The 12,705-nt window shown below is 40.0% G+C and overlaps 1 protein-coding gene across 3 annotated transcripts in view; it reads left to right on the top strand.

Annotated features, from left to right (window-relative positions):
• Positions 1–12,044: 12,044 nt before the first annotated feature.
• GPR156 (G protein-coupled receptor 156) overlaps positions 12,045–12,705 on the top strand; it is a 99,714-nt gene continuing 99,053 nt past the window's right edge. For all 3 annotated transcript variants that reach the window (XM_047726024.1, XM_047726006.1, XM_047726016.1), the window contains exon 1: positions 12,045–12,268. The gene's annotated coding sequence lies outside the window, so the exon portion shown is untranslated. The remainder of the gene's footprint in view (positions 12,269–12,705) is intronic.

Below are 12,705 nucleotides of genomic sequence, written 5' to 3'. Positions count from 1 at the left end.
AACCTAGAAATAACTCAATTTCTAGTGCTAGAAGATTGGGAAAATAAATATTAGTACATCCATAGGTTATAATATTAGGCAGCTAAGTTAAATATTTTATGAAAAGAGGTTCATAATATGTAATAGGTTTTTAAAAAAACAGCTTACAGAACAGTGTATTTCCATATCTTTTGATCCAGAAATTCCACTTCTAGGAAATATTAGCACAAAGAAACAAGTATAAATATCTTGATTATGTCATTTCAGTGAAAAACTAGGAGCTACACAAGTTTTATCAATGGAGAATCTAAAACAAATGACACGTTCATCTAATGGACTATCAAAGCAACTGCTAACACGAAATAAAATCCTATGACCTAACATGAAAAACATCATGATATATTCCTTCTTTTTTTAAAAAAGATTTTATTTATGTGACAGAGATCATAAGCAGATGGGGCAGGGGGAAGCAGGCTCCCCATTGAGCAGAACGTCTGATGTGGGGCTCAGTCTCAGGACCCTGAGATCATGACCCGGGCCCAAGGCAGAGGCTTAACCCACTGAGACACCCAGGTGCCCCATCAGGATATATTCTTAAGTGAAGACATACCTCTATAGAGGGATTATAAAGTACTTCTAAATTTATATTTCTATACTATTCCAATAGTGTCACAATAAACATCCATAAGTTTTATAACCAGAAAAAATGATGTAAAAACATATTCAATATGATAAATTATATGAGTATGTGAGAGTATAATATGCATAGCAAAAAGTCTGAATGAATATCAAAATGTTGACAATTGTTATTTCTGGGTGATGAGATTAAAGCTGATTTTTATTTTGCTATTCTTGCTGTTCAATATTATTTGAGATTTTTACAATAAATATGTGATTTTATAATAAAAAATTAAAATTGTTTTAAATTTTAGCACCTTCATTTTCATTTTCATTCTTAATGATCCTAAGTGCCCTGCCCAGGGCTTGCCAACAGCTCCTAGCTTCCCCTTGTGGAAATGTAGTATCTTACAAACAGAGGCAGCTTAGTTAGAGGCAAAAAAGACAAAGAAGCCTATTCACAAAAGACCACACATTTTATGTTTCCATTCATAAGGAATCCCAGAATAGGGAAATGTATGTATAAAGCAGATTAGTGGTTACTTAGGGCTGAGGGATGGTGGGGAGGTGAAATGAGGTCTAGGAGGTGATTGCTAAAGGGTATGGGATTTCTTCTATTTTTGGTACTCAAATATTTTCTTGTATGTTTTATGCCACTTATATTGGGGAATATATGCTACAGTGGTTTAAGAGAATTTTAGATTTTAAGAAAGTTCAACAACTATCAGAGCCATGCTTCTTCATTACTCCCATTTTCCCGATAAAGAAACATGCTAGAGAGCAAGTAGTGTTGGTCGTGTGGCTCACAAGTAGAGGTGAGATGCCTGTCTGTCACCACAACCCACCCCTTCTCTGCACATGACCTTTAGTTGTGTTGGAGATGGGTTGGAACCTTTTCCTCTCGAGGGCCTCTTTATGATGCCCCCCCCCTTATTTAAAAAAATGTGGTAAAATATACAGAACAAAATTTACCAATTTAACCATTTTTTTTAGAGAGAGTGGTGGGGGTGGGTGGGAAGGGAGAGAAACAGAAGGAGAGGGAGAGAATCTTAAGCAACTCCACACTGAGCCTGGAGCCTAATGTAGGGCTCCATCCCTCGACCCTGAGATCATGACTCCAACTGAAATCAAGAGTCTGTTGCTTAACCAACTGAGTCACCCAGGCACCCGCCACTTCAACTGTTTTTAAGTTATAGTGTTCTATAGCATTAAGCACACTCACATTTTTGTGCAACCATCACCACCATCCCTCTCCAGAACTTCTTAGTCTTCCCCAATTGAAACTTAATTCCCCTTAAACAATAACTCCTCATTCTTCTCTCCCCTTTCCCACAACCCCAGGCAGCTACCATTCTACTTCTGTCTCTATGAATCTGACCACTCTAGATCTGTCATATAAGTGGAATCATATAATATTCATCATTTCATGACTGGCTTATTTCATTTAGCATAATGTCTTCAAGGTTCATCCATGTTGTACCATGAGTCAGACTTTCATCCCTTTATAAAGCTGATAAATATTCCATTGTATGTATACACCACGTTTTGTTTATCCATTCATCTGGTGATGGACACCTGAGCTGCTTCCACCTTTTGCCTGCTGTGAGTAATGCTGCTATGAACACAAGTACACAAATATCTGTTCAAGCTCCCAATTTTGATGCTTTGGGGCATAAACATAGAACTAGAATCATACAGTAATTCTACATTTCATTCTCACCAGATGGGGTTTCTTTCTGAAGTAATAAAATCACCAAAAATTGATGATGGCTGCACAACTCTGTGAATATGCTAAAAATTACTGAATTACGAAGTTTCAATGGGTTAATTGTACATTATTTGAATAAATAAATAAATCTGGGGGGTTTTTAAGCAAAAAAAGTATTTGCTTAAGAATGCTAAGGCTGGGGCACCTGGGTGGCTCAGTGGGTTAAGCTGCTGCCTTCGGCTCAGGTCATGATCTCAGGATCCTGGGATCGAGTCCCGCATCGGGCTCTCTGCTCAGCGAGAAGCCTGCTTCTCTCTCTCTCTCTCTGCCTGCCTCTCCATCTACTTGTGATCTTTCTCTGTCAAATAAATAAATAAAATCTTAAAAAAAAAAAAAGAATGCTAAGGCTGAGCCCATTTCAACTTTCATCCCCAAAAAGGGCTGGATAACCAGCAAGCTTCCCAACCTCAAAGGACTGGCAGTTTACGTCAACTGTGTTGGGATTCTGGACATCTAGTTTCGGGGAGTCTGGTGCTTATTAAAACTCTCCCTCTGGCTGCATGGGGCCATAGTGCATTAAACATTGGGTGACTAAAGTGGGTTGGAGAATATCCATTTTATTAATTTAATTATTCTTAATACGATGTTTACTTTTGTTTCCCACAGGTGTTCCCCTCTATATCTTGTTCCTGCCTGTCCCATGGTACTCATTGTCTGACAAGTGAGGCCTAGGAGACAGGTTCCCTGCTAAGACTCATAATGGCAACCCTTTCCATTGGTCTCCCATCATCCCAGCAAGCACCAACAAAAGATGTCTCTTAGCTTTTAAAGGCTGGCTGGGGTTGAAAAGTTAACCTAAGAGTCATTTAGGTGCATGACTGTAACAAGAAAAAAAAAAAAACTTTACAATAATCTACTAATTACTGTGACTCAGTCCCTCTGGTTCGTATGAGACCAGAATCCACACATGTAAGGACCAGAAATCTTCCCACTCATTTTATAGGAAATTATTTATTTGTGTTCCTGAGATAGTTCGTACCCATGTGTTATTGGAATTCTCTTGCCTTTCTTGGTCAAAGATGCTGCTGCTGTTGTTTTTATTTCTTAGGATGGATTTCTCACATTGACATCATCTTTAAGTTTTTTAGGTATGCTTCCAGTGTCCATATGAATACTCAGTTCATCTCTCTGAACTTCTTTCTCCATTTTTAAGATAAAAATACTTTGCCAGTTTTGATATTATGTGATTATATAGCAAGTAAATTATAGAGGAAAATATTTTTTAAAGATTTATTTATTTTAGAGAAAGAGAGAGAGGGAGGGAGGAAGGGAACACATGGGGGGAGAGGTAGAGGGAGAGAGGAACTCAAGCAGACTCCACATTAAGCACAGAGCCTGACATGGGGCTCAATCTCATGACCTGAGATCACTACCTGAGCTGAAACCAAGAGTGGGATGCTTAATTGACTGTGCCACCCAGGAGCCCCTAGAGGAAAGTATTTATTTGGGGGACATTTTTCTTCTCTTAAGGACTTTAGCCTCTATTGGGACCTTTTTTTTCCTACCCAGGGTCACAAACATGTAACCATTAGGCTCTATTAGTCTGCTTGAGGTTTTTGTTTTTTTGGTTTTTTGTTTGTTTGTTTGTTTTTGTTTTTATGGCAATGTTAGATTAAAGAACACAGCCTGGATTAGAAGCCAAAATTCAGACTCCTTCCCAAATTGAACCTAACCACACAAGCATAAGTAAAACTTGTACAACCACAGACTTTCTACAGAAATGGGTTCTGCTTCAGCTTGTCTATCATACAAAGAAAAGATGAGTGCATCTCTCCTGTGGGCAGCATCATTCCAAAAGAAAGCCAAGTAGGGACTTGGCCATGTGAATGCAATGATCCTTTTTCAAAAACAATAATCATACAAATCATTCTACCTCCCATGAAAGACAACAGGTGAGAGGCAAAAGTAAGAAGGATTGCAGCCTTCTCCCTAACACTTCCAAGAAAGCAGAAGGCTATGTTTTGGGCCAAGGTAAGAAAACATGGAAAGGGAGAAGTTGGTATCTCTTACACTGGATAAATATTTGTTGAAAAAATAATAACAAAATAATAAATGTCATTCCGACAACAGTCCATTCTTAGAATGTAGCATTTGCTAACCACCCACAGCCTTCTAGGTATGAGTGCAAGTTGCAGCCAGCTTTTGAAAGTCAGTTTGAGGCCAGGCAGGGAGCATCTCAAGAACCTAAGCTGGGTGCTGAGTCTCAATGCCTGATGCTACAAGTTGGTTAAAGAGGATGAGACCTGGGGATACTAGTGACTTTCAGGTCAATTTCAAGGTAAAAATTCTGGAGTCTTATTTTAAATTCTAAATGAAGCAAATGAAAAGAGAGTTAAGATGAGGAACCAGGAAGGTGAAGAAAGGAGGGTCTTTTTATGAGAAGGGTTAGCATGGGTGACAGGAGGAAGGGTTCATTAGCGCTTAACCTGGGCAGAGTTCTATTGTTAATTCCACTTCATTGATTCAGTGTTCAGCTAATACCATGGGAGAGTCTACAGCAAGAATAATGGCTCTGCCTATCCCAAACACACTTGCCAGTCTGATACAGGGGTGCCCTTCCTTCTGATCTACCTTGAATTCCCCCACTCCAATTAAGTAGAGTCATTAATGTCACAACAGTTCTGGCAGAAATTTTATCTTCAGAAAGCATCCATGAAAACATGCATGGATGTGTTCTCTAGCCCTCTTCAAGGTACCTGTAGTAATACCTCAATTTATAATTCAGCTGGATGCCTAAGTAATTCCAGATAAGGAGATATTTCACAAGTTACCTTTAAGTAATAACCCAGAGTATTGTTAAGACTTAGATTAAAAAGTTCCCCCAAACCTTGTGGACTGAAAGTTCAATTTAGTTCAACATTCATTGTTGGAGAAGAAAAGTATTAAATATGATAAAATTATTCAATAAAAGGCAACATCAATTATTCTAGAGATGGAAACTATTAAGACATTTCTGTTAAAATCAGTCATGATACAAGACATTTTCCATCATTGTTGTTCACTATTGTTTTGTAGGTCCTGGAAAATGTGATAAGATGAGATAAAAATGTTGTCACTATAAGTGCTGTGAAGATATTAAATTATTTGTTTTTGATATGATTGTTTATCTAGAATTTTCAAAAGACTCTATTAAAATACATGAAGGGGTTAAAACACAGTTGGGTCAGATGACTAAATATCAAACAAATTTTTTAAACCAATTTTTTCTCCATATAAGCCAATATGTAAATGTGGAAAATATTACCCTCAGAACAGTGACAAAACTATAAAATATTTAGTAAAAATTTAATGAGAATGGGAGAAACACTTCCAGAATAGTAGAAAAGGACCTTCCAAAATCCACACTTTATAAAGCAAGAACAAAAGTCTTGTCACACACAACACATCTTTATAAAACAACAAAAAACGATCAAAATCAACCTTTTCAGAACTGTGGAAGTTAATCAAAAGCCTGTATCAATCTGAAGAATATTTATTCAAATAAAATGGCTGAATCTTAATAAGAACAATAAGTTTTCTGGCATTTTAACCTGCCCTATTCCTATTTGCCTTACCACAGTTATGCCATAGACTGAAAAACCAACAGCCTTACAACTATAGTAGCTGTGGAAACCAGCAGTCTAACAGTCACTGGAGGGAGCAGAGTGGAGTTGAGGCTCTCCCAAAAGTTCCATTCAAATGGAATTGTTATTATGTGACTATCTGGTAGCTCCCAGGAAAACCTAATTCACAGGGCTTATCTTTATCTGACCTGACTCAGACCTTGATCATGAGAGAAGCTCTATCCCCAGGATGTTTGTCAAAAACAATCAGTGACAATTTTTTAATATCACAGCCTCCTGACAGCAGTATGAGTTAGGGAAAACAAGAGGCCAGCCAAAAAAAACACTTACAAGAAAAATCTGGAAAATGAGATATAAAGACATGTTTCTGGTGATGTAGAAGGTCAAATATAAGTGAAAAGCTGTGTGCACATCCAGAAAAAAACCTAATCTTCACATCTGGATGGCCTGGAGGCTCTGAAAAGCAGGCAGTGAAGGCTAAATCAAAGCTGTAAACTGCTGGAGCATTAAAGTCTTGCCACACACACATACACACACACATAGCTCTTTGGCAAAGGATGGGGAACTTATTGTTTCAAAGCATTTAAGGAAAGCTCTGTTCAATCATTAGCTGACCAGTAAGCTAACTGAGTAGAAACTTCAGTGCAGCACAGGACAAAGACAAAAACACAGACTTCACAAAATAAGTCCAAGAAAGTCACTAAACAGGCAAACAAACAACAGCAATAGCTTCAACAACAAAATAATAAGAAATACAACAATAAATCTTGAAGCTGGTGAAGGAAATCAGATTACAAAGTTGTCACAGTATATAATTTAAAGTGCCCTATTTTTCAACAAAGAAATTATGAAACACACACAGAAATAGGAAAGTATGGTCCATACACAAAGGGAGAGAAAGCAATCAATAGAAACTGTTCCTGAGGAAGCTCAGATTTTGAACTTAACTAGACAAAGTTTTTAAGTCAGTTATCGTAACTATGTTCAAAGAATAAAAAGAAATTGTATGTTAAGAATTAAAAGAATGAGAACAATGTCTCATAAAATAAATAATTTGAATGAATAAATTATAAAAAAGAGCCATGTAGGGACGCCTGGGTGGCTCAGTTGGTTAAGCAGCTGCCTTCAGCTCAGGTCATGATCCCAGCGTCCTGGGATTGAGTCCCACATCGGGCTCCTTGCTCATCGGGAAGCCTGCTTCTCCCTCTGCCTCTGCTTGCCATTCTGTCTGCCTGTGCTTGCTCTCTCTCCCTCTCTCTCTCTGACAAATAAATAAATAAAATCTTTAAAAAAAAAAAGAGAGACATGTAGACATTTCAGAGTTGAAAATTACAATAATTGAAATGACAAATTCCCTGGAGGAGCTGAACAGGTTTAACAGGTACAAGAAAGAATCTGCAAACTTGAATATAGACCAATTGAGATAATACAGTCTGAAGGACAAAAAGAAGAAGAAAAATGAACAAAACTTCAAAGACTTTGTGTGACACCATCAAGTTTACCAATGTAAGCATAATGGGAATCTCAGAAGAAGAGAAGGAAGGGTAAAAATAATATTTGAGGGAATAATGGTTTGGAATTCCCAAATTTGATGAAAAGCATTAATCTACACATTCAAGAAGCTCAATACCCTCTAAGTACAATAATGGCAAAGCAGTCCATACCTGAACACATTATAGTCAAATTGTAGAAAAGTAGACAGATTCTTTAAAGCAGAAAGAGAAAAATGGTTCTTCAAATACAAGGATGCCTCAACAAGATTAACAGATGACTTTTCATCAAAAACTATGGCAGTTAAAAGGCAGTGGGATGACACATCCAAAGTGCTGAAAGGAAATACTTCAAGAATTCTGCATCTAGCAATCATGACCTTCATTAGTGAAGGAGAAATTCAGTCATTACAAGAAAACAAAACCAAAGATTTTGTGGCTTGCAGACCTGCCCCTCAGGGGCCATGCAGGTTTCTCCTACTCTGAGGGTTTTACACAGCTAATGGGAGTCCCGAAGGCTAAAATAAAAGGATACTAGACAGTGACTGGAATCCACATGGAGTAAAGAGCACTGGTAAACTTAACTTCATAGGCAAATGTGTAAAACACTATAAACGTAACTCTTTTCTTTAAAATATTTCATTTATTTGAGAGAGAGGGAGAGTATGAGCAGGGGGAGAGGGAGAAACAGACACCTCGCTAAGCAGGGAGCCAGATGTGGGGCTTGAGCTCAGGACCCTGAGATCATTACCTGAGCTGAAGGCAGATGCTTAATGAACTGAGCCACCCAGGTGTTCCTAAACATAACTCTTTTAAAAACATTTGTAACTCTTTAAAAGATAACTGCTTAAAACAGTAATTAGTTTAAAAAAAAACCATGTCGATGGCTTATAATGTATAGAAATAAATAATATTTGTACGAAAATAATAGCACCAAGGAAAGACAAAGGAATGGAACTATACTGGAGCAAAATTTTTGTATGCTATGAAAATTAAGTTGGTATTACTCCAAATAGATTATTTTAAGTTCAGATATTAATTACAATGCCCAGAACAACCACTAAGAAAATAATAAAATAGATAAAATTAAAAGCAACAGAGTAGAACTGAGGATTTTAGTGCCTGGAATTAAGGACAATCATTTTAAGACATGTCAACCTAAAATTCAAGATTCAAATTCCTGCAACAGGGAGTCCATTTGTTCTAGTAGAGGTTATCACCACTACTGTGGTCAAAGCGTGGGGTTCCAAGATTGGCAGACCTCTAGAATTGCATGGGAGGGACAACAGGAAGCATTTTCCCAAAGGAGTGAATTTGGGGTAGAAAAAAAGATAAATGACAACTACAAATGTCTTAACACTTTGTAAACTAGAAATTTGATTATCTACTTTAATGTGATTCTGCCAGATAATAATATATAGAAAATTTGTGCTATAATATAAACACAAGTACATTTGTGAATGGGGAAAATGGATTAATAGTGACTAAGTATGGCATTAAGGAGTAGGATGACATGTCAAGTTCTTGAATAAACTGTGAAATACTGAAATAGAAAATTAGATTCTGAAGATGTTGCGAAATCCAGTATAGTTTCCTAAGCACTGTATTGTCTCTAATCATAAGGCATATGAAATTAACTTGATGTCAACTTGAATAAGTTGTAGTTGATTGTTAAAATGCCAAATAAAGTTAAAAGGGAAGAGACTGGGGAAAGTATGTGCAACACATACAACATATTAAAGAGTTACTATCTATAATGTATAAGAAATTCTTACACTTTGAAAAGACCAGTAACTCAAGAAGGAAAATGAATGAACTATATGAATAAGCAATTACGAAATAGAAAGTCTAAAGGGGAAAAAGAATAGCTTCACCACTAGTCAGAGAAATACAAGTAACAGAACAACAAACTATCTCTATTCACCTGTCAAAACGGCTGAAGTTATACAGAGCCAATCGTTACAACCTTTTAGAAGACAACTTGTTGACATTATAAATAGATCAATCCCATACCTAGGAATTAATCCTTCAGAAAGTAAAATACCAAGGCATTTGGATATACATATAAAGATGCTTATTGAAACACTCATAGCAGTGGCAATTAAAAAAAAAAGATTTTGCCATGAATAGAGGAACCTGTGAATAAATTTTGGTATATCTAAAACATTATGCATTCTCTAAAATAAATGAATTAAAGCAATACTAGTTGAGTTGAAAAGATTTTTAAGACGTATGACTTCATGAGAAAAACAAGAAGCAGAGAAGTGTATATATACTGTGATACCTCATTTTGTAAAATAAATAAAAAACAAAAACAACTGTATATATATGAAGTTGTGTTCAATGCTTAACTTTTTAAATAGTTGAGAGTGAGGGAGAGTAGTGAGGGGGAGAGTCAGGTAAGAAAAGATTTAAAAAGAGTGGGTCTGAAAGAAAACTCAGCACACATGAAATGATCCCACATGGACATATATAGATGGACATGTGCATAAAGAGATGCATGAATATATGATCACTGAAATACTGACAGTGGTTATTTCAGGGTGTGGGAGTTTATTTCCTTCCTTATACTTTTATGCACTTGAACTTTTACAATAAGTACAAAGTTTTTATACAACCAAAGAATAGTTATTTATTTTAAAATGTGTGTGTGGCCAATTGCTATGGGGGATGAAGATGAGTCAGAAATATACCTTGCCTTGCAGGTCCTGACGGTGAGGAGACCAGAGGACACAACCAGCTGTAACATATAGGTGAACTTAGTGCGTAACAGAAACACAGAGCATGGAATAGACATTAATTGATCACACATACCTGACAGGGAAGATCTGGAAGGACTTCCTTAAAGCAGTAGGCAGTTGAGTTGGATCGGGAATGCCTGGGAGAAATTCAACTGGCAAAGATGAGGATAAAGGGAAATCCGGAATAAGGGGAGACTGAGCAAAATAAATAGGGGCATTAAAAACCCAAGGGGCCATTCAAAGAATAGCAATTGACCTAGTTTAGTATAACAAACACAGGTGTTGAGTGGACAGAAGGGATTGCGAAAGTAGTTTATATTCCAGTTGCAGAGGGGAGTTACTGCAAGTTTGTGTGTTGGGGGTGGGGTAAAGGTAGGAGGAAAGTTCTGTCAGGAGAGTGACATTCTTAGGTCTTTGTTGGGAGTGAGGAGAGAAAGGAGTCAAGAAAACCAGTTAAGAAACTATTAAAATGATTCAGCCCAAGGTAATAAAAGTCTGACAAGAGCACCAATGTGGGGACGCAGGGGAAGGGAAAGATTCCAGAAACGTATCTGAGGTAAATAGGGTACCTTGGTGGAAGATGGAAGACCTTCTGGGCCTGGAAGTGAGGGGTTGGGAATACTACATCCTGAGAAAGAGAACGCTGGGATTGGAGGTGGGAGCCACGTTCAAAGAAAGATTGCAGTATCTTGCAGAATGTAGAGGGAATGGGGAGAATGATGAGTTAAAAGCATAGAGAAATTATGAGGTAAAATTAAAGCCCCACAGAGATCAGAAAGACATCCTCAATGTAGAACTATAGAACCAAAGATCTAGTTCTGCTCTCTGAAGTCCTCTGTCCTAAGGAAAAGATGAACCCAAAAGCCTTCTTAACTATAGCAACACCCAAGGAAGAGGATCAAATGCATCCTCCTCAGTTTCTTCATGTTCCAAATGAAAGCATCAGGAGCTGTGGAATGAGAACTCCAGAAAGAACCCTGAATAATATCTCAGACATAGTTCTTGTTCTTAGACCATCCGGCTTTTTGCTCAACTGCATTGAGATAATCCTTGGCTATCTGTGTTTCCTCTTATTTTCCTCCTGGGTAGAACCCTTCCTGTGAAAAGGATTCTTCTGGGTAATTAACTTCATGTATGAGACATCTAGGAATGTCACCACCATCTGGTTGGGGTGGGAGCGGCCCCACCTGGCTTTCCTCCCTTGTCCCCTGGCCAGCCAAGGGTTTCCTCAAGGCACTCGTAAATGTGTGGCATTTCCCAACCAGCATAAATGCGTCTGAGATTTTTAAAATAGAATAAATGGAAATATGAAAAATCTAAACAGATTCCTGAGACCCTTTCCAGATCTCCCAACCAATGACTTCTTCGGGGTGTCTTAAGCACGGAGGCTCACACATCTTTGAATGGATGGACATCTCGTTTGTGGTTTACTTTTAGCATTCCTGGAAAAAGTAACGCCCTTGTCTTTCTGATTATAAAATAAGTACGAACTCAATGTAAAGACTTTGGAAAACCTAGAGAGCATAAAATAAGCACACTACTCGGTGACTCCACCCCAGAAATAAAAAAGGAACTTTCCCGTGGAAACCTTCCAGCCTGTTCCTGGCCAGTGTGGACCCCGCCCGCTGGGCCGGGGCGCAGAGGGCAAGTCTCCCGCGGGCGGAGGGTCTCGAAGCCGGGTGGGCGGAGGCGGGGCTGCCCCTGCAGCCGCGGGTAGACGGAGAGCGCGGCGCATGGGGTGTGCGGGTTCGCGCTCCCTGGCGGTGCGGGCCTCCCTGGCTGAGCAGGGGGCCGGCGCGCCACGCAGGGCGGCGCCAGGGGAGGAGCGGGAGGCGCGGCCTCAGCAGCGCCCGGGCCGGAGGCGGCCAGGGAGGGCAGCGCGCGCGCCCCGCGCAGACCGCAGAGGTAGGCGCCGCCGTCCCGCCGCCTCCACGCCCGGCCCCCGGCGCGGCGATGGGCGCGGCCGCCCGCCCTGGCCCTGGCCCTTGCCCTGCCCCCCGTCCCTCCAGGTCCTTTCCAGCCCGGCGAACCCGCGAGAGACCCGAGGACCGCGGGCATCCCGCCGCCAGACGCGGGCTTGGCGCTTCTCCGCGGTCGGAGACTGGTGAGGTGAGCCGCGCGCCCTCGAGGATCCCAAATTCGGGATTTTGTAGGACCTCTCTGTGGACACTATGTATCCACAAAACATCAAACACTTACATGCGAGAAGTGGAAAGGGGAAGGGCTTGCTCTCCTTTCCAGAATCTGTGCGGTTTCTTTGGAAACGGTTAAGAAGCTGTCTTCGGAACTGGAGGCGAGCCCGACGTCGCTCACCGGGAGTGCCGGCGGCAACTTCCTGAGAGGAGTGGGGAGGGTACTGGTCTTTGGTGGGCAGGGGGGCTGCGGCTGTTCAGTTTTGTTCAGTGAGCGACACGCTGCTGAAATTGAGAGACCCTGGAACAGTTTTCCACAGCCTCCCCACGGAGCTTGTCTCCCTTCCTGTGTTCACCCCAGGGTGCAGGGTGGCTGGCCGGGGGGATGGGCTCCCTCACCGCAAGTGTGAGGTC

Source organism: Lutra lutra, chromosome 1, assembly GCF_902655055.1.
Source record: "Lutra lutra chromosome 1, mLutLut1.2, whole genome shotgun sequence".
Classification (NCBI taxonomy): domain Eukaryota; kingdom Metazoa; phylum Chordata; class Mammalia; order Carnivora; family Mustelidae; genus Lutra; species Lutra lutra.
This window is presented reverse-complemented; position numbering and strand designations above follow the sequence as displayed.